Here is a 22,914-nt window from a genome sequence, read left to right on the forward strand (position 1 = left end):
CGGTCTGCAGAATTTCCCGACGACCTCGGTTCGCACTTGTCTCGGTCTCTTGGGTCACATGGCTGCATGCACGTTCGTAATCAAGCACGCCAAGCTCCGCCTGCGTCCGTTACAAACTTGGCTCAACTCGGTATACCGCCCGAGCAGGGACTCAATAGACACAATAGTCACCATTCCCCCGAGCACTCTAGGCTCTTTAGACTGGTGGCTGACTCCCTCCCTGGTGTGTGCAGGGCTACCGTTCCATCCGCCTCAGCCCTCAGTGTCCCTGACGACGGACGCATCTTCTCTCGGCTGGGGCGCGCACCTCAGGAGCCTTCGTACACAAGGCCTCTGGTCATCTCAGGAGCTGACCCTGCACATAAATGTCCGAGAACTGAGAGCAGTCCGCCTAGCGTGCCAGGCGTTCCTGCAACATTTACAAGGCTGCAGTGTCTCAGTGTTTACGGACAACACAACGGCCATGTACTATATTAACAAACAGGGAGGGACTTGATCTTCCCCCCTTTGTCAGGAGACCATCAGACTCTGGGACTTTTGCATAGCCCACTCGATAGGCCTGGTAGCGTCCTTTCTCCCGGGGGTTCGGAACACTCTGGCGGATCGACTGAGCAGGTCATTCCAGGGGGCGCCCAGCCGACCCACCGAGTATTGCTAGGGTAAAAATCTTCCGACGAACGTGCATGCGTCGCACGCACACCTAATTGGAATGGATATGAGCAACACATCTCGAAGAACAACAGTTACAAAGGTGAGTAACCGTCTTTTCTGTTGATGGCTCTAATTTGGCCATATTGGGAGGGTCAAAAATTTGTTCCAATCTGATAGCATTTAGGATGTGGTTTGTATGACACAAGGCTGCCTCATTTGTCCCCAAAAATCATAATGACCAATTTCAAATATACAGAAGCCTAAATTCTAGATTTCCTATGAATCAGCTCTTATCTAGCCTGGAAAATTCCCATTTAATTGCAATTTTGGATTTGTCCAAGCTTGTCTGTGTGGGTCAAGATTCACATAATCCACCATCAGAAAGGATCAGAAAATTCAGATTATGCATTGAAACATCTCACGTAGCCTGGATATATGCTGGAGAGAGGGATAACTAGTACACACACACACACATACACTGATTACTCTGTCTTATTGACAGTCAAGTTTTTAATGCCATCTGTACATTTCCTGATGGCTGATAATCCAGGTTGGGATATTAGTCCATTTCCTAACATGCAGGTGTTCAAATTCATAATCCACCTCCAGAATCAGCACTGACTGGACTCCTTCTTGGCAGACTGGGCAGAGAGATCAGAGTTGAAAGTGCTAGAGGGCGTGAACTCCCCTCTCATTTTTAAAGGCGATCCCTCCAGGGCAGGGTTGAGGCATGCTGGCATCATTGTTGCATCAGCTATTCCTGTCCTGTGAATAAATGGAGAAGTGCCAATCACCTTTGAGCAGCCACTGTGTTCATTTAAATCGTAGAGTGGAAAATGGCTGTGAATACAGCTCTGTATTTAGTATATTGCTAGGGAAGTGACGAGCAGCCCAGAATGGGTGGGGATGGTCACGAGTAGACCACTGAGATGTGCCACGCCAGGCTGTCCACAGTGCCCTTGTGCCTTTCAGGAGTATGAGGCGAAGCTGGCCCGGCTGAAGGCAGACTATGAAGCCGAGCAAGAGTCCCGCGCCCGACTTGAGGAGGACATCAATACCATGCGGACTTCCTACGACCGCAAGCTGTCCACTCTGGAGGAAAATCTCAGGAAGGAAGCAGGTGGGAACGGGGAAGATTTAGAGAAGTGCTAGTTCTTGGGGGAACCATAGAGCAGGGAGGATGTAGACCGGGGGACTAGCAACTGCAGACAATAGAACTTTGCAGCTTGGGCCACAACAGCACTTAGCTTGAATGAAAGATTTGAACTGCAGAGATGACAGGTCCCATCATGCATTGCTGTACCTTAAGCCAATTGGCTTGGCACAAGCCACACTTCTATGCACGGTACAAGGGTGATAGTTTCAAACTTATCCACTCTATGTGAATTAGGTGTGCCCCTTCAATGCCTGGTGAGTAGCCAATATGGCCTGTCAACTAGGCAAAGTTTGGGGATTCCTGAGACAATTGTGACTTGCTGCCAGCCATCCTTATTTGTTTTGCAGTGCTGCCTAGGAGCCAGTTGAGCTAGTTACTGAACAAACACATACCAGAAAGATGGTCTGTGCCCCAAAGAGCTGATAATCCATAGTAGTTCTATTACCTGTGTTCTCAGTGGTTGGCTCAGGCATTTTCTAATACAAAATGGTGATTTTTCTTTGACCGTAAGCCCCCACCCTCAGAGACAGGCTGAGCATTCTCATGTGAACCTCCAAAGTTTTACCATCCATTGTGAAAACTACTGTATTCATGCAGGATGCTCTCTGGGTCTCCCATGGTTTTCCCCAAACAGGGTGGGGTGGCAATTGGCAGCTGTTCTGCTCGCAGATGTGGTCGATGCAAATTTTGGGTGATATTTTCATAGAGTGATGCTCTAGTGGTGGAGAGCTTGTAGCTAAGAGTTCTGGGTATTTTTTCTTGTATTCTCCAGATGCTGTCCTGAGGGTTGAAACTCTCCCTGACCAGGCACCTTTGTCTCCAGGCCCTGTTGTCGCCGTCACAGAAACAGAACAGGTGTCCACCAAGGTACCCATCAGCCAGTGCTCTTTATCAGACAAATGGAACAAATCTAGCTGCCTGTTCCCTGTGTCTGTGAGGTTCATGGATACTCAATAAAAGAGCGTATTTATCTAGCCACAGTGCAGCTGCTTCTGGGGTGGAATGTGGCAGCTGTTTAACAGTGCACAGCAACACTACTAGGGCAGGAAATGAAAAAGAATCCCACAGCCAATTGAAAATGCAAGGGGAAATTTAGCTTTCCCAATGCCAAAACTTCACTCCAAGCAGTACCATATCCTTAAGGGTAATGTGACAATTTCGGTGGCTTGTGCTGCAGGGGGAAGCAGCAAAATGACATTCCTTCCTCTTTGGTCCACGAGCAGCCCCAGAGTGAGACAGTTTCCTGCTTCATTGTGTGTCACATGCTGCATGTTTTCAGAACAGCTGTCTTTAGTTGCCTTTTGCCCTCAGGACACAGCAGAGCCTCAGATAGCCCAGTACGTCGGGAGTGTGACCAGAGAGAGTCCTGGAGCAGAAGTGGCCGTTGCTGCTGAGGAGCTTCCAGTGGCTGTGGACCAACAGCAAGTACTTGCCAGGTCAGTAACTGTGCCTCTGATCCGGCAGAGTGCCTTCTGTGCATTGCATGTGAGGTGCATGGGCAGAAACAACCAGACTATTGCACTGTATTATTATTATTAAGTTCGGACAGTGTGTTTAATGTGTACAGAACAGAAGATGATGTGTCTCCTGCTCCACAAGGAAGTTCCAGTCTTGTTCAAACATGAAGACCCAGCAGATCTGACATTAGATGTTGCCAAAATACAGAAATTATAACAGTGAAATATTGGGGAACAGGCCATTTGAAGAGATTGCAAATGGGACAGCAAGTGTTTTGCTTCTGGGTTACCAGATCAAATGCTGCCTAACTCTGAAGTCTTTCCTTTTTTGGGGCTGTTGGTAGGCCTGTCTTAAACTAATGCATTTCTATCTACTTGCTGTTTGGAACTGAACAGACCATGGAGACAACTCCTTTTTCAATCCCAGAGGGGGTTCCTCCAGGGCATTGGAGCCCCGGTGGTGGGGTGAGGTGTGGAGGAATCTTGCCTTGTTGCTGCCCATAGTGTAGCTCGACAAATGAGACTTTCCTCTTTAGGGCTGTCAGTCTGCTGTGATAAAACTCACCTTGAAAAATATGTTGGTTATTGTTACTGTAAAATATTTGCCCCAAAACAGTGAAAATGGAAATCAGCTGTTCTTGCAAGAACCACATCTGAACGAGAACTGGCAAATCGGTCCCTTCTGGCCTGGATCTGCTGTGGAACAAGGTTCAGAGCCTTGAACCCAAAGTTGACCCTTGGAGTATGAAGAGCTTCAGATTCAAGGTTCAACTTTTGGCCCATCTTGAGTCCAAACTAGTGTGAAAATGGCACAGTTGTTACTCTGCCCTGGAGAGGGCCTGACTGGACAGTCCCTTTAAGCAGAATGACATTGAAACAATGTGGGACTTGCTGTCAGTTCCCCACTAGTGGAGTTTCACTATATCCTGATTCACTCTTCGTGGGTTCCACTGTTTTTTGAGTCAATTGTGTGCCCTTATTTTAACCTCTCAAGTGTTGAATGCTGCTTCATTCTGAAAATGGCCTTGTGCTGTAATTGCTTCTCCAGAAGGTTTCCCAAGGGCTTCTCTGCTGCACATTTCTCTGTTGGGCATCTCTTAGGCTCAAACAGGCTATTAAAATATACAAGGCAGTGCAATTTGTAAATTATAAGCTATTCGGCTGTTAGGCTGCGTCAAGGCTGAATCCCCATTCTGCCACTCCGAGTGCAGGAAGTGGGGGCCCGCAAGGACTTTACAAATTAATACTTGCCACTCCAGGCTTGTATTAAATTCCCAAGGTTACAGCTTCTCTCTGACCTTGACTTGGTAAACGCTGCCACCACCCAAATGCAAAAAAAACCCTTGGAACCCAGGAAGGAGCACGTGGGAAATCCTCCCTGTGGGGTACCCTCAAGCCCTCCGGGGAAGAGCTGAGAAAGAAAACAAAGGAAATTAGCTGTTGCTACCAGGTAATCAAACAACATGTACAAACCTCTTAGGGACACACAAAATCCAATCTTGTTCTTAAAAAGGTAAGTTTTATTAAAAACAAAAAGAAAGAAAATACATCTGCAACTTAGGCTTTTGCTAGATTTTAAAAGAGCAATTCAAAAAATTAAGCACCCAAAATAGCTTTCTTGGGGGTTCAGCTTAAAGGTTACAACAAAAGCAAACAAAAGCATCTGGGGTTAGCACAGAGGAGATCCACAAGCCAGAATAAAGAATAAACCTGATCACATTCATCGAAATGTTCCCTATCCAAATGATTCCTTCTAGATATGGAAGCTAATTTTTCATACCTGGTTCAAAACTTACACAGCATTCCTGCTTATAGCATTACCGCTCTGCCCCTGCTTCTCTGGAGAACAACAGATGAAGGGAAAGTTTCTTTCCCATTTTAAAAAGTTCTAGCCTTCCCATTGGCTCTTTTGGTTGGGTGCCCACTCCTTTTCTTTTACCTGTGGGCTTGTTAACCCTTTACAGGTAAAGCAAGCAGAGAACAGCTACCAAGAGGGATTTTACAGCTAACTGGGTGGCTGGGTGTCTATCAAAGGGAGCTACGCCCCCCCCTTCATTTATGACAGGCTGAGACAGCTCCAAAGAAATTATTCTGATTGATTGTGTCAAATCTCAACACTCCCTTGCAGAACTTAGTTTGCTTAACACACAAGGAAAGGAAACGCACTCCTACAATTACATTGTTAAACATCAAAGTTCTTTGCATATCAGGCAAGGCAGGGTTCCTTGGAGATGGGATTTTCAAAGCCTCCTTGAAAAGACTTTACAGCTCAGGATGTCTGCAGACTATCTGCTACTGTTTAGCAAAGCAGGATTCAATTGTGCATTAAACAAAAGCTGCTGAGGGCTAAATTGTTTCATATCAAACTCAAGCTATTGAGACAGGAGGTCCAGTGGAGCAGAAAGAGCCAGTTTCCTCTTGAGGAAACCTGAGTTCTTTAGGAATGGGTTTGCATGCTCTGATGGAAGAAAAGACAGTTAAGAGGATAGTATCATTGCAGGTCATGTCTACTCTGGCAGTCTCTCCTTATTGGCCCCCATTGGCCAGCCTCTGATATAGCAGCAGCAGTGCAAACCCCTGTGTAGAAAAAGTGCATGGCCATAAGGTACAGCTTACGCCAGGTTCAACCAGGATAAGCTCCACCAGTGTGAATAGTGACTCAGAGCAGTTTTACACTCTCTACACCAATGCAATTACACGAGGGGCTGGCAACCAATGTCTGAAATCCTCAGCATAGGCAAGGGATTGTAGTAAAAATATTAACATTCCCAAGGGGGCAATCACCTTAAATGACCTGTTGGAGGGTTGTTAGGGGAACAGGTTTTTTTCCTCCTGTGCACAAAATATTCAGTAATTCAGTGCAGGTACATATTCCCTCTTGATGCATGGACATCAATTTGTTGTGTGATTCACAGAAGGGCATTTGTCTTATCGTCATGGCAGATATTTCCCTGCCTTTCAGGGGCTTCACTGTTGACCTGAGGTCAGCAAGAGACCAAGCCTTTGATGTGGCAGCCCCTGCGTATGGAAATTGCTCCCTTTACTACATCTGCCTAAGCCCACCCACTGAAAATAAATTACAAATGATTTTGGGATGCTCTGTATCCTAATGGCAGCCCCTGCTATATCAATCTTGGGGCTAAACAGCAGGTTTCAAAACAAAGAATAAGGATTAGGATGTTAATTTTTAAAAAAATCTTTTACTTCATAAATGTCAAGATTTCTAGATATACCTAATGGTGAATACATTCAGGATGTATGTAAAGATACATACACTGAGCTCATGCTTTGGTGAACATCATAACACAAAGTAAATCTTAAAACAGAGGCTCCCCATCGTCACTCACCTCTTAAATCAACAAATCTGAATACTCACTTCAACAGAAATCACTGTCTGTTTATTGTATCTTTTAAAATGTCTCTAGGCAGTTGCCATGGAAGTGTATTATTTGCATATGTGCAGATGTTCCTTTATGCTACAGATCTAAGAAATGTGTCCAACTCTTCCAGGCTGCACATGCTGGAACAACAGGTGGTTGGAGGAGAACAGGCCAAAAACAAGGACCTGAAGGAAAAGCACAAACATCGGAAAAAATATGCAGATGAACGGAAGAAGCAGCTGGTGGCAGCGCTGCAGAAAATTGATGAGGACAGCAGTGACTGGGTCCTGCTCAATGTCTATGACTCTATCCAAGAGGAGGTGCGAGCCAAGAGCAAGCTGCTGGAGAAGATGCAGAAGAAGGTAACCCCTAAGAAGCAATTAACTCTTCATATAGAGCTAGGATCTGGGGAGCATCCATGAGATTACTCTTGGAGGTGCCCCTTACTCCTATCCCCTCATCCGCCTTTCCTCCTTCACCTTCATCCTTTTGTTATAGTGATGAGACATTCCAGTCAGCATGACTCTGGCATCTCTGTGGCTCTCAGACTGATCCTAGTTAACTGACAAGACATGTTAGACACGGATTTTGATTATTTTAGCCCCTTGATAATCTTAAATATTAAATTATCCTCGCTCACATCAAAGCCTCATGATTTCTAAAAATAAGAGTAAGATTTTTTGCTTGGGGGGAGCCCAAAATTGTCACTATGTTATTCCACCTCAACATAACGCAAAGTAGAAGCTGTAAATCAAGTGGCCTACTTTTGATAGCTATATATGACATGCTTTGAGCCAGCCTGGATAGAACAACAGACAGGAGACCCGAATTCTCTACTTGGCTCTGCTGTTGACTCATGTGGGCAAATTGTTTCCCCATCTATGATGGAGAAGAGAGATTTTCACTCACCTTTGTAAAGATCTTTGAGAGGTGCAGGGGAAAGTGCTATCCAGGCGTTGTTGTTATGATTTGTACTGTTACTCACACATATCTATAACCTAGGCAGAGTGGGCAGAACTTGGGATCATTGAGAATGGTCATGGTGAGCTGTTGCCCATCTCCAGCTTTGTCCTGCTTTGACCTGCAAACTAATAAATTGGCTGTGTGCATGCACGCCATGTGTGTGTGAGAGAGAGATTATTCTCTCTAGTGGCACAGCTTCTTACATTGTCACAGCTGAAGTGGGGGGGCACATAGAATCGTAGAATATCAGGGTTGGAAGGGACCTCAGGAGGTATCTAGTCCAACCCCCTGCTCAAAGCAGGACCAATCCCCAACTAAATCATCCCAGCCAGGGCTTTGTCAAGCCTGATCTTAAAAACCTCTAAGGATAGAGATTCCACCACCTCTCTAGGTAACCCATTCCAGTGCTTCACCACCCTACTAGTGAAAAAGTTTTTCCTAATATCCAACCTAGACCTCCCCCACTGCAACTTGAGACCATTGCTCCTTGTTCTGTCATCTGGTACCACTGAGAACAGTCTAGATCCATCCTCTTTGGAACCCCCTTTTAGGTAGTTGAAAGCAGCTATCAAATCCCCCCTCATTCTTCTCTTCTGCAGACTAAACAATCCCAGTTCCCTCAGCCTCTCTTCATAAGTCATGTGCTCCAGCCCCCTAATCATTTTTGTTGCCCTCCGCTGGACTCTTTACAATTTTTCCACATCCTTCTTGTAATGTGGGGCCCAAAACTGGACACAGTACTCCAGATGAGGCCTCACCAATGTCGAATAGAGGGGAATCATCACATCCCTCAATCTGCTGGCAATGCCCCTACTTATACAGCCCAAAATGCCGTTAGCCTTCTTGGCAACAAGGGCACACTGTTGACTCATATCCAGCTTCTTGTCCACTGTAACCCCTAGGTCCTTTTCTGCAGAACTTGCTGCCTAGCCTTTTGGTCCCTAGTCTGTAGCAGTGCATGGGATTCTTCCGTCCTAAGTGCAGGACTCTGCACTTGTCCTTGTTGAACCTCATCATATTTCTTTTGGCCCAATCCTCTAATTTGTCTAGGTCCCTCTGTATCCTATCCCTAACCTCCAGCGTATCTGCCACTCCTCTCAGTTTAGTGTCATCTGCAAACTTGCTGAGAGTGCAGTCCACACCATCCTTCAGATCATTAATGAAGACATTGAACAAAATCGGCCCCAGGACCGACCCTTTGGGCACTCCACTTGATACCAGCTGTCAACTAGACATGGAGCCATTGATCACTGTTGAGCCTGACGATCTAGCCAGCTTTCTATCCACCTTATAGTCCATTCATCCAGCCCATACTTCTTTAACTTGCTGCCAAGAATACTGTGGCAGACCGTATCAAAAGCTTTGCTAAAGTCAATGAATAACACATCCACTGCTTTCCCCTCATCCACAGAGCCGGTTATCTCATCATAGAAGGCAATTAGGTTAGTCAGGCATGACTTGCCCTTGGTGAATGCATGCTGACTGTTCCTGATCACTTTCCTCTTCTCTAAGAAGGGTGACCAGACAGCAAGTATGAAAAATCAGGACGGGGGTGGGGGGTAATAGGCGCCTATAGAAGAAAATACCCCAAATATCAGGTCTGTCCCTATAAAATATATGGTCACCCTACCTCTAAGAGCTTCAGAATTGATTCCTTGAGGACCTGCTCCATGATTTTTCCAGGGACTGAGGTGAGGCTGACTGGCCTGTAGTTCCCCGGATCCTCCTTCTTCCCTTTTTTAAAGATGGGCACTACATTAGCCTTTTTCCAGTCATCAGGGACCTCCCCCGATTGCCATGAGTTTTCAAAGATAATGGCCAATGGCTCTGCAATCACATCCGCCAATTCCATTAGCACCCTTGGATGCAGCGCATCTGGCCCCATGGACTTGTGCTCATCCAGCTGTTCTAAATAGGCCTGAACCACTTCTTTCTCCACAGAGGGCTGGTCACCTTCTCCCCATGCTGTGCTGCCCAGTGCCGCAGTCTGGGAGCTGACCTTGTTCGTGAAGACAGAGGCAAAAAAAGCCTTGAGTACATGAGCTTTTTCCTGTCACTAGGTTGCCTCCCTCATTCAGTAAGGGGCCCACACGTTCCTTGACTTTCTTCTTGTTGCTAACATACCTGAAGAAACCCTTCTTGTTACTCTTAACATCCCTTGCTAACTGCAACTCCAAGTGTGATTTGGCCTTCCTGATTTCACTCCTGCATGCCTGAACAATATTTTTATACTCCTCCTTGATCATTTGTCCAATCTTCCACTTCTTGTAAGCTTCTTTTTTGTGTTTAAGATCAGCAAGGATTTCACTGTTAAGCCAAGCTGGTCACCTGCCATATTTACTGTTCTTTCTACACATCGGGATGGTTTGTTCCTGCAACCTCAATAAGGGTTCTTTAAAATACAGCCAGCTCTCCTGGACTCCTTTCCCCCTCATGTTATTCTCCCAGGGGATCCTGCTCATCAGCTCCCTGAGGGAGTCAAAGTCTGCTTTTCTGAAGTCCAGGGTCCATATTGTGCTGCTCTCCTTTTTTCCTTGTGTCAGGATCCTGAACTCGACCATCTCATGGTCACTGCCTCCCAGGTTCCCATCCACTTTTGCTTCCCCTACTAATTCTTCCTGGTTTGTGAGCAGCAGGTCAAGAAGAGCTCTGCCCCTAGTTGGTTCCTCCAGCAACTTGCACCAGGAAATTGTCCCCTACACTTTCCAAAAACTTCCTGGATTGTCTGTGCACCTGTATTGCTCTCCCAGCAGTTATCAGGGTGACTGAAGTCTCCCACGAGAACCAGGGCCTGTGATCTAGTAACTTCAATTAGTTGCTGGAAGAAAGTCTCGTCCACCTCATCCCCCTGGTCTGGTGGTCTATAGCAGACTCCCACCACAACATCACCCTTGTTGCTCACACTTCTAAACTTAATCCAGAGACTCTCAGGTTTTTCTGCAGTTTCATACTGGAGCTCTGAGCAGTCATACTGCTCTCTTACATACAATGCAACTCCCCCACCTTTTCTGCCCTGCCTCTCCTTCCTGAACAGTTTATATCCATCTATGACAGTACTCCAGTCATGTGAGTTCTCCCACCAAGTCTCTGTTGTTCCAATCACAATCATGCTTTTGATGCTGAAGGAATTAGGTATCTGTCTTCATTTGACTGTGGTTCATTATAGCTATGAATCAGAAGACATATAAGCAGTACGAATTGCACCCAAAAATAATTGTAAATGCAAAATTATGCCCATCAAAGTGAGGCCATTCAGAAAATCAGACCCTCTGACAACATGCAGCTTTAAAGATATAGTGCTTACCTACCAAAGGGCCTCCAAAAACACGTGTGCACTCAGGTCCGCTGACAGCAATTCCAGGCCCCAGGGCAGACCAGTCAATGGGCACGCATGCACAAGCAATGCCCATGCGGACACGGTCCGCCTGACATTTGGGCGGTGCTGCGCCTGCGCTGGCTGGTGCCCAGCGAGCTGCCTGCTGCGCTGCTGGGCATGCTCTTCCAGCATGGCCAGGGTTTCCACCTGCCTGCCTGGTAGGGTTGCCAACTGTCTAATCGCGCAAACTGAAAGACCCTTGCCTCGCTCCCGGCTCCTTCCCTGAGACAACGGCCCTGTCATGCCCCTTCTCCAAAGCCCCACCCCCTTCTTACTCTATCCCCCCTCCCTCTGTCGCTCATTCTCCCTCATCCTCACACACTTCCAGCAGACTGGGGTTCAGGAGGGGGTGTGGGATGCAGGCTCTGGGAGGGAATTTGGGTGCAGGGTGCAGACTGTAGGCTGAGGCAAGGGGTTGGGGTGCAGGAGGAGATCAGGGGGTCAGCGCTTACCTCGGGCGGCTCCCGAAAGTGACCAGCACAACCCTCTGGCAGCGGCTTCTAGGTAGGGGGCCCAAGGTCCATCTAGTCCAGTAACCTGTCTACAATAGCACCAGATACTTCAGGGGAAGGGGCAGTAAACCCTGGTGTAGGCAGATGTGGGAGAATCTGCCCCTACAGGAATTCATTCTAATCCCTAATAGGATTAGGGAGATTTGTCAGAGATTTGTTTGAAACTTGAAGCCTGAGGTTTTACATCTCTTCCCATTTTTTATTATATGCTAGTGTAATTCTGATATTCTTGACGTCCATATAAGTTCCAGCCCCTCATAGCAAAATTCAAAGTTATTTATTCCCACAACTTCATGTGGCAGTGAGTTCCACATTCTGATTGTACATTGTGTGAAGAAGCGTTTCCTTTTACCAGTTTTGAATTTGGCACCTTTCAGTTTCATTGAATGTCCTCTTGTTATTGGGTTATGAGACAGGGAGAATAGAAGTTCCCAATCCACTTTCTCTGAACCATTCATATACCGTATACTTAGATCATGCCCTCTCGTTATTAGTCTCCTCTCTAAAGTAAACAGTGCAAATCTTTTCAAACTCTCCTCATGTCTTTCTTCCCTCTTCATATCTTCCTCCTAATCATTCTTGTTGTGCCAGTCATCTAGAGTTCTCTCTGTTCTCATCACAATTAACCCTTTCCTTTTGGTGACCTAGCTGCGAGCTGCTGAGACCGAAATCAAAGACTTGCAGTCAGAGTTTGAGTTGGAGAAGATTGATTATCTTGCCACCATCCGCCGACAGGAGCGGGACTGCTTGCTCTTTCAGCAGCTTCTGGATCAGGTGCAGCCCCTCATACGGCGTGACTATAACTATAGCAACCTAGATAAGATCAGATGCGAGTCCATCTGGGATGAGGACAGCGGCTGCTGGAAACTCCCAGAGCTTGTCATTCAAAAAACCAGCCTTCCCGCAGGTAAGAAAGGCATCTGCATTGTACTCCCCATCCACGCAGCTTATCTCGGCTCACTGGCATGGCCATGTGTATCGCGTTTGGATAGTATTTGCTTATAAAACCTTGGTTTGGCTCACGGGTACAGAATTAGCTGTAATCTTTCTGTGAGAGCCTGGATGATGATCTAGCTAGATGAGGACAAAGCATCTCTTATTGGGTCTACCTGACTATTTATTTTGAACAGGATGTCATTGATTTGTGTGATAGTAGGGAATCTTGTGTTAAACCACACAACAGTATAACCCATATCTGATTAAATATCATAAGCATCTCTGGGCCTTTAGTGGAGTCTTGTTTGGTAACTGGTGCTTAACATAAAATTGTTGCCCTTCTCCCCATTCTTTTCCTTCAAGGACCTTGAAGCAGTTTATGAGATTAATGAATTAGGTTTCACAAACCCTCATCAGGTAGGTATTATTAGACTGGTTTTAAAAGGGGGTAAACTGAGGCACAGAAGGACATGACTTCCCAATGTGCCATAGTGAGTCTGTAGTAGAGTGAGGGAACCCAGGATGCCTGACCCCCAGTCCTGTGCTTTTTATTTCATTCCCTTCTCTGTATTAGCTGCCTTAGCCCAATAGATGAACCATTTTCCCTACAAGGTTGAAATATTCACTGCACAGACCTGCAGGCCCCACATGTAGTTGCACTGTGGTATGTAACCTTTCATTTAAATCAGCTTCTGTACCCAATGGCTGGAGGATAGCTAATGTGATGCCAATTTTTTAAAAAGGCTCCAGAGGTGATCCTGGAAATTACAGGCCGGTAAATCTAACTTCAGTATCGGGCAAATTGGCTGAAATGATAGTAAAGAACAGAATTATCAGACACCTAGATTAACATAATCTGGTGAGAAAGAGTTAACATTTTTTTTGTAAAGGGAAATCATACCTCCCCAATCTACTAGAATTCTTTGAGGGGGTCAATAAGCATGTGGACAAGGGTGATTCAGTGGATACAATGTACTTAGATGTTCAGAAACCCTTTGACAAGGTCCCTCACCAAAGGCTCTTAAGCAATGTAAGCTGTCAGGGATAAGAGGGAAGGGCCTCTCGTGGATAGGCCCTCCCAAATGCACAGTCCATTTTGGTCAATTTAATGATCATAGAATTTTTTTAATCATAAATTTCATTATTTCAGCTATTTAACTCTGATATTTCACAGTGTTGTAATTGTAGGGTTCCTGACCCAAAAAGGAGTTGTGGTGGGGTCACAAGGTTATTGTAGGGGTGATTGCGTTAGTGCTACCCTTACTTCTGCACTATTGCTGGTGCTGGCACTGCCTTCAGAGCTGGAGAGCGGAGGCTGCTGGCCAGGAGCCCAGCTCTGAAGGCAGAGCCACCGCCAGCAGCAGCACAGAAATAAGGATGGTATAGTACGGTGTTGCCACCCTTACTTCTGAACTGCTGCCTGCAGAGCTGGGCCCCTGGCCTGCAGCCCGCGCTCTCCGGCTCCCCAGCTCTGAAGGCAGCGCAGAAGTAAGGGTGGCAATATCACAACCCCCCTACAATAACGTCGTGACCCCCTGCAATTCCCTCTTGGGTCAGGCCCCCCAATTTGGGAAATGCTGGTTTCCCCCATGAAATCTGGTCTTTTGTGCTTTTACTTTATACTATACAGATTTCATGGGTGGGGGAGACCAGATTTCACGGTCCGTGACGTGTTTTTCATGGCCATGAATGTGGTAGGGCCCTACTAATGGATCAGTAACTGGTTAAAAGATAGAAAATAACGGGTAGGAATAAATGGTTAGTTTTCAGAATGGAGAGAGGTAAATAGTGGTGTCCCCCAGGGGTCAGTACTGGGATGAGTACTGTTCAACATATTCATAAATGATCTGGAAAAAGGGGTAAACAGTGAGGTGGCAAAATTTCCAGATGATACAAAACTACTCAAGATAGTTAAGTCCAAAGCAGACTGCAAAGAGTTACAAAGGGATCTCACAAAACTGCGTGACTGGGCAACAAAATGGCAGATGAAATTCAATGTTGATAAATGCAAAGCACATTGGAAAACATAATCCTAATTATACTTATAAAATGATGGGGTCTAAATTAGCTGTTACAACTCAAGAAAGATCTTGGAGTCATTGTGGATAGTTCTCTGAAAACATCCACTCAATGTGCAGCAGCAGACAAAAAAGCTTAACAGAATGTTGGGGATCATTAGGAAAGGGATAGATAATAAGACAGAAAATATCATATGGCCTCTATATAAATCCATGGTACATCCACATCTTGAATACTGCATGCAGATCTGGTGGCCCCATCTCAAAAAAGATATATTGGAATTGGAAAAGGTACAGAAAAGGGCAACAAAAATGATTGAGGGTATGGAATAACTTCTGTATGAGGAGAGATTAATAAGACTGGGACTTCTCAGCTTGGAAAACTGACGACTAAAGGGGGATATGATAGAGGTCTAATAAAATCATGACTGGTGTGGAAAAAGTAAATAAGGAAGTGTTATTTACTCTTTCTCATAACACAAGAACCAGAGGTCACCAAATGAAATTAATAGGCAGCAGGTTTAAAAGAAACAAAAGGAAGTATTTCTTCACACAAAGCACAGTTGATCTGTGGAACTCTTTGCCAGAAGATGTTGTGAAGGCCAAGACTATAACAGGGTTAAAAAAAAGAACTAGATAAATTCATGCAGGATAGGTCCATCAATGGGTCTTAGCCAGGAAGCGCAGGGATGGTGTCCCTAGCCTCTGTTTGCCAGAAGCTGGAAGTGGACAACGGGATGGATCACTTGATGATTACCTGTTCTGTTCATTCCCTCTGAAGCACCTGGCATTGGCCACTGTCGGAAGACAGGATACTGGGACCCAATATGGCCGTTCTTATGTTCTTATTGGTAGGTGCATAGCATGTGCCATCTATTGGATAAAAAGTGTAGTGTGAAGGTCCTTCTAGTCCCCGTATGGCTCAGTAAGCAGTGATCTGGGGTGTCTGTAAGCAGCAGTGGGGAACAAGGGGGACAGTCAGGAAAATCTGGAAATGATTCAGTGCTGTTGGTCTTTTAAGTAATGCCTTTGTTCTCATAGCAGTTCCATCACTGCCACAGACTAAGCCAGCCAGGAAGAGCGCCTCAGGCGAGAACGGAGAGCTGCTGATGGTAAGCTGCACGTCTCCGGGACCTGAGGGAGCCTTCTGAGCTACACAGCTCTTCCTTCTGGAGGAAATAGGCAGAGGGCTGAGTGGCTCCAGAGGGACTCATGCCCAGCCATCACTGGTATTAGAATAAGGGTGTGTGTAAAGCAGAGTAAATAGTGAAGCAGTGAGCTGGCCTCACAGTCCAGTGGTCAGTCAGGGGAGTGTAGGACCTTGGCCAGCAGGGGCTGGGAATGCTGGGAGTCCAGCCCCTGAAGAGCAGGGCCGCCCAGAGGGGGGGGCAAAGGGGGCAATTTGCCCCGGGCTCCGCAGGGGCCCCCAAGAGAAGAGCGGAGGCTCCCGCCTCCGCCCCTCTCCTGGAGCCTCAGCCTCCGGCCGAGCCCCTGAGCCCCGCCCCGCTCAGAGCGGCGTGGTGAGGGGGCGGGGCTGGGAGCTCCAACGGGGCCTGAGCCCCGCCCCGCTCAGAGCGGCGTGGGGAGGGGGCGGGGCAGCTGCCTCCGCTGGGCGTGGAGCTCACAGCCCCGCCCCCTCACCACGCGGCTCTGAGCGGGACGGAGCTCAGGCCCCGCCGGAGACGCGCTCGGTAAGGGGCTGGGGCCGGGGAGGGGGGAAGCGGGACCTGCCGCCGCCAAAGCGCAGCCCGGTCTTCGGCGGCGGGGGGCCCCTTCTGTTCCGGGACCCGCCGCCGAAGTGCCCCGAAGGCCTGCGGCGGGGACCCCCCCCCTCCGCCACCGAATTACCGCCGAAGACCGGGCTGCGCTTCGGCGGCGGGTCCCGCTTCGGCGGTAATTCGGAGGCGGGGGGCTCCCGCCGTGGGTCTTCGGGGCACTTTGGCGGCGGGTCCCGGAACGGAAGGGCCCCCCGCCGCCGAAGACCCCGGGCCCCCGGAATCCTCTGGGCGGCCCTTCTGAAGAGGAGAGACAACCCTGGCCAGAATGATAGACAACAGAGCCCTAGAGCAGTTCCAAGACTAGAAGGATAGCGCATTGGCTGAATTCATCAGTCTCGCAGAATTTTGTATTTTCCCGCATAAAAAACATTCTGCCCTATACGTGCTGCAGTTCCACCTTTTACCCACCAGAGGACGCTATGCTGCCAGAACAGCTGCGTTCATGCCGGCTGTTCTAGCGCCACAGCGGCCTCTGGTGGGGAAAAGGTGGCACTGCAGCACTTCTTAGGGAAAATGTTTTTTTATGCAGGAAAATACAAAATTCTATGCTCAGTGCTGCAGAATTCCCCCCAGAATAGAGTTCATCACAGCACCTGCCCGCGGAGCCAGGTTAGACAGATTGGGGCACACAGGGCTGCTGGGGGGGGTCACAGATTTGGGTTCAGAATGGCTAGTGGGGTGGACAGACGGGAAGGGCTCAGGAGCTAGTGGGGTGACAGCGTTGAGCCTGGGGATGGGGGAGGGGCTCTGCAGAGACCCGTGGGGACGAGAGGTGCGGGGACAGGGGCAGACGTGCCTGACTGAATGGGAGAGGCTTGGGGTCAGCCAGGGTCTGCATGGGGGAGGCTTCCCAACCCCCTAACAATCCCACCCCCAAAGAAAAACCTCCCACCCACACTCATCACCCTCCAGGGTCACTCCTAGGCTCCTTCCTTTTCCCTCAGCAACTCCGTAATCCCCGACTCCTCCAAGCCTTTGCACTGCTTCTGACAGGTGCAAGAAATACAGTTCTGTATTGTCATTTAAATGAATTACACAACGTTCTGTATTAATATGCCTAGTAAGGAATCTATTTGTCAATAAAAAATTACCAGAATTTTTTTTTGGTCTGTATTGTTACAGACATACTTGCTGACAGATATTTTGAAATAAATTACCAAAATAATTGTAACTGGCATGATTATATTGTGTTATTTTGACAAACAAAATATGCAGAATTTTGCAGAATTTTCAAATATTGTGTGCAGAATTTTTAACTTTTTGCTGCAGAATTTTTAATTTCGGGGCGCAGAATTCCCCCAGGAGTAATCTTAGCTCTCCTTTGACAACCACAAAAACACTCCCTGCTTTGCTTGGCCTCTCTGCCGAGGACACAGTGGCCTAGGACTAGGATAGTGCAGCAAGTGTGGATGGAAGCTTATTCCCAAACTTCTGTGGGGATAATTGAAACCTGCCTCATGGATCAATTGCTGATTTCCCCCTCCCACCCATGCAAAACCTTAGTAAATGGGACCAATCCTATTGCCCGCAGTGGCTGTGCGGCCCCTACAGGACCCCTTGGCAGGACTTTTGGACAGTGGATTTGCATGGTTTGCAAACCTACTGGCCATATATCTACTGCAGCCATGTATCACTGTTGCCAGAAAGCCATTCTGTGCAGCACATACAGTCCTGCACCCACTCCGTCCAGTGTAGCAGAATTGTACCTGTATCATTACATTTTGGACTTTGCTTACAGGTATTGGGGATGGGGTGTGGCAGGATGTAGCCCGATGCCTGTCCAGATTATTCCCAAGAATGTGTATTCTGCAGTGTTACTGTTGCCCAGGTTGGATAATATATTCGATCACTTCATATTATCTCTAAGTCTCTGGCCCTAGCTCATGGAATGGTGGTTGGCTGCTTTCGAGCTTGCGCTGAGGGGAGTGCTGCTCACAGCGTTTTGTGATCCCAGCAGGAAGAAGACCGCTACAAACTGATGCTGAGCAGGAGTGACAGTGAGAATATTGCCAGTAACTATTTCCGGTCCAAGCGAGCCAGCCAGATCCTCAGTGCTGATCCTATGAAGAGTCTTGGTAAATATCCCAACACTCTCCTTTCCTTTCCTCCTTGTCGGTGTCTCCTCCAGTGAGGGTTCCATTCCTGGCATGTTAGTCTAGAGGGATTTGTTGTTCCCCAGTCAAATAGCCTCTTTAATGGACAATGCAACCCATTCCTTTATTGGTGGTAATAGCCATTTTCCCCTCTGACAATGGTTCCCTAGAGTTGCTCTAGCAGACCAGACGTTGATAAACCTACCTGTAGTGATTTGAATGATTTGCTTCCAGTGCTTGTAGCTTGGAGGTAATTCACATTCAACGTGTCACCCTGACCAACACTTGCTGTCTTTTGTCCCTCCATAGGGTTGCCGCTCATCCCAGTTTTTCAGGGAATAAAGCACCATGGGCTGGATGTTCTGCATAAGCAGTGGCCTTAGCCCGTGTGTCATTCAGTGGTGCTAGTGATTCCTCTTTAAATTTGCCGTGGACTTAGTCCTTGGTGACAAGTGCCCTTGCTGTGTCTCACTCCATTTGTTTTAAGGATAGCTAAGCTCTGTAAATGTACAGCATGGGCCCATCTGTGCATTCAATAGGAGTCTCTTGCCAATCAGGCCCTTTGTTTTTTGGTTTTGTTTTGTTTGTTTGTTTGTTTTTAATTAATTTTGGAACAATGTACTGAGCTGCAAAGCTCTGTGGCCATTTCTGAGCCAGCACACAGAAATAAATGCAGCTGTGGATGAACCGATAGATACAGAGCCTTTCCTCTTCAGGTCACTGGTTCCAAAGTAGACTAGGTAGGTCTAACAAAAGATAACAACCTTGTGGTAGCCTGAGTGAAACAGATTTTTGTGGGGTTTCAGTCTAATTCCTAGTGAAGAGCTGTCTGCATAATAAAATCCACCACCACAGTTGGTGCTAATTGGCATCCTTGCTAGCAGAAATTGGATGGACTACACACACTCCCATCTTACCTTTACAAATGTCTCATGAGGACAGGATTGAGGCACATTGATGAAGCAGCATGAAGAAATGTATCCAGTTACTACTTCTGTGAATGAAACCTATTACCCTTAGTCTCAGGTGCCTGTCATGCTGGCAGCTGGGCTGTTCAATTACAGAGAATAAGCAGAAAGACAGAACAAAACAGAGACATAATCAACAATTCAACCAACTAAATGAGCTTTGCATTGTGCCATGAAAGTCATTAAACTCTGGCTGTGATGCACTTTCAAGGGGATGTGGGCATCAAATCCCAAATGTGGAGGCAGTCCGCTGAGAAAGCTCAGCCACCAGGCTGAGTTATTAGTATTTGACTAGATACATTGCATATTCAGAAAATCAACCAGTGAAACGGTCAACTCCAGTCTGGAAGTTCCTTAAAATGAGTAAATTAAATGCAAAAATATCTAAATTTCCTGACTGCCTTCAATAAAATTAATGGATAAGGTTTTAATGCAGCTGGGAACGTGGAAAAGCATTGCTGAGTCTTAACAGACCAAACATGTGGGTATGTCCTGTTCCTTTACTCTACAGCCCATCATAACTCCCCTCCTGTGCTGAGCGCACCCCTGAACAACAACACCTCCAGCATGGCACCCGTCTCTCCTTCACAGACTGTGGAGATGCCCCAGCCACGTCCTTTCCGCCTTGAGTCGCTTGACTTCACCACACCGTCCTCCAAAACAAAGCGCAAGAAGGGCAAAAACAGCTTCAGCAGTGACCCCTTCTGAGTGAACTGGCCTCAGGTGAATACGGATCCTTCTGATTGTAGTGGCCTTCATGGACTCCAGTTCCCATGGCCCCTGATGGCAGTGTCTGCTCAGATTGCAGCAACCTACCTTGGCAGTTACCCTCTTAACGATATAGAATTTGGTGGCAGCAATCCTCTTATCACAGCGGCTTTTGGAAGGGACAGTTTGACTTTCCTTTGAGTTTAGGGTCAGTGGAGACAAATGCTGCTTCCAGAGGTTTTGAAGTCTGTAGTGACAACTCCAGGTTCAAGCTGGGGCTGGCACATTCCTCCGTTACCTGCTTCCCTGCCACGTGTGTGCAGCCAGCACCATATATTTAGTCTTCCATTCTGGTCACTGCCATGCCCAGCCAAACCTCTGTACTTGGAGTAAAATCTTTAGTGATGTGAGGCAGTTCCTCAAAAAAAAGCCTTAAAATCACTTCCTGTATTTCCCAATGCAAGTTTCCTGGACAGAACTTACTTATTTCCTTTTGGATGTCACAGCCACAACTTGAGCTCACGCCCATACAGAATTCGCCTGTCTTATTCCTCACTGTAATAAGACAGTGAGAGGTTCTGGCAGCATCGCTACCATATCACAGCCATTTCTGCTTTCTCTTTTCTTGAGAAAGTCTGAAACTGACATCATTTATGAGACACAAACTCAGTTCTCCAAGGAAATACAGTTTGCACATTTATTCCCTGACTCCTAGATCAGATCAGAAACTGCAGTTCAGTGAGACAGTGGAAATGATTGCTCCTGTCCTTGTGTTCAAGATGTTAAGAGTTTTGTAAACTGTATGTTGACTGTTTATATTTTAGTCATTTATCTTATGTGCAGGACATCTGGTTAATGATCACAATACATTGCCTTTTAATGACAAACTCCCTCTGACTGCTGTTATATTTACAGTTCATGTTCCTTTGCATTTTTGCCAGATGTTGCATACATTGGCCACTATCCCTGTAGCTGCAAAGCACTGGGTCGGGAGTGTCTTTCCCATCAGCTTTTGCTTCATAATCCGAAAGCCAGCATATTCGGCTGTTGATCAGCAAAAGACACTGCCTACCCTAGCTGTCCTAGACAGGGAGAGGTGACCCAAATGGCAGATGTTCAAAAATCATGCGATTGGCTTTCATGGCAGGAGATTTTGTAAAAATAATAGATTGTGTTCTTTTTATTGGCTTTCTGCTTTTTGAACCTTTAGGGTCCACTGGGGTCACATTATGAAGCTTTCTCCACAGCCATGAGGGATAGAAACTTACTTTTAAGCATGAATGCTGAAATCATCACATAGCCACTTGACTCCAGGAGCTGGGGCTTTAAGGAAAACAGTAATTGTCATGAGACTTGTGACACAATCATGAGAGTTAGCAACAGCGCCAGTAAAAACATGCCAATGGGATTCCTGGAGGGCGGGGCTGCAGAAGACAGGGACTCAAAGTTATTTGTTTTTAATGTCATGCTTGGGAGTGGCTACTGCGGTAAGCCTGGGGCATGCAGGGAACCAGGCAAGGACGGTGTGAGAGGAAGCGGCGCGCTGCGCAGGCGCAGCAGCAGCCGCAGAACCCGGGTGCAGGAGCAGCCTGGCCTGGGCTGGGGCTGCTGCCATCCCTTTGATGGGCCGCAGGGGGCGCTGACTCGGAGGCGGTTTTAGCGCGCATGGGCGGGGCTCAGGGCGCCCTCTGAGGACGAGCTGCTGTGCGGGGCCCGCTGTGTGGAGGTGTCTGTCTCTGATTGGGCCCCGCTCTCGAGGAGGCGGGACTTCAGATCTAGTCCTCGGGCCCCGAGAGGGAGGGAGGATATGCCGGGTTCCCGATCGCTTCCGGGTCACAGATTGAGGCGGCTTTGCGTGTCCCGCCTCTACGGGCAAAGGGGTCGGTGATTGGCAGCGTGGAGAGTGTTGCAGGGGGCAACAGTTGGGGTTCGTTTTCCCGGTGTGCGTATCCCCAAATAACCACACCAGAGTGGAGAAAGCTTATAGAAGTTTATTTGGCCCAAATAAGGTGCACGGAGAGATAGCTCTCAAATCATGCACCCCCACTTGTTCTTTGCACTGTCTTATATACCCTACTTGCTTACACAGATGTTCACAGGTGCCATCATTTATTATTTACAATTCATTAACTGCAGGATCTTTTAATTAACTTAATCCTTCTCCCAGACTACAGACCCCATATAAATTGATTACATATAATACCATAAACAAAAGAACAAAGAGAAATGATAAATGACTCCATACCTATACTACTTTAACAATAACACTATTGATCATTAGGGAGGAATAGCCAGAAGGCCGTGGTGAGCCTGGGAATCTAAACTTTTTACCCCTTGATATCTTGTTATTTACTTAGAGCCTTGCCCTTCTCCCCAACAATCCCCCCCTGTGAGAATACGCAAACGCTTCTTGTTGAGTTTTCTCATATGCATTACTTAAAATAAGATTAAAGGGCGAACTATTGGATGCTGGCAGCGAAGCTGCCGTTAGGGGGTACATTTCTGTGGGCCGGCGGAGACCAGAGAAACAACTTTTACAGCAAGGTACCCCTACTTGAAGGCCACAGCAGAGAAGCAGGCCCAGCACCAACACTACTAGGGAGGAAGACAAAAGATTCTTGATCCACCCGAACCAATTACCAAAACCCCAAGACCCCCACCAATTGTCACCCTCTTGTGTAATGTGGGTGACAATGTCACGTAATTTGGCCAGCCGATTTTCAATACTTTGGCTGTGATCAGAGAGATTAAAACAGCAGAGGCCCTTAAAATCCTCACAGCCATGATTATGTCTTAAAAGGAGGTAATCTATGGCAGCACGATTTTGGAGTACCCCCTCCCGGACCCCCGAAAGTTCTGAGGCCAAATCGGAAATCAAAGTTGAGGTTATATTAATAGATTTGGCGAGGGCACAGGCT

The 22,914-nt window shown here is 47.1% G+C and overlaps 1 pseudogene; it reads left to right on the forward strand.

Annotated features, from left to right (window-relative positions):
- LOC123358858 overlaps positions 1 to 20,886 on the forward strand; it is a 35,390-nt pseudogene extending 14,504 nt beyond the window's left edge.
- Positions 20,887 to 22,914: the final 2,028 nt, after the last annotated feature.

The sequence above is a fragment of the Mauremys mutica genome, unplaced genomic scaffold (genome assembly GCF_020497125.1).
Source record: "Mauremys mutica isolate MM-2020 ecotype Southern unplaced genomic scaffold, ASM2049712v1 Super-Scaffold_100098, whole genome shotgun sequence".
In the NCBI taxonomy this organism is placed as follows: domain Eukaryota; kingdom Metazoa; phylum Chordata; order Testudines; family Geoemydidae; genus Mauremys; species Mauremys mutica.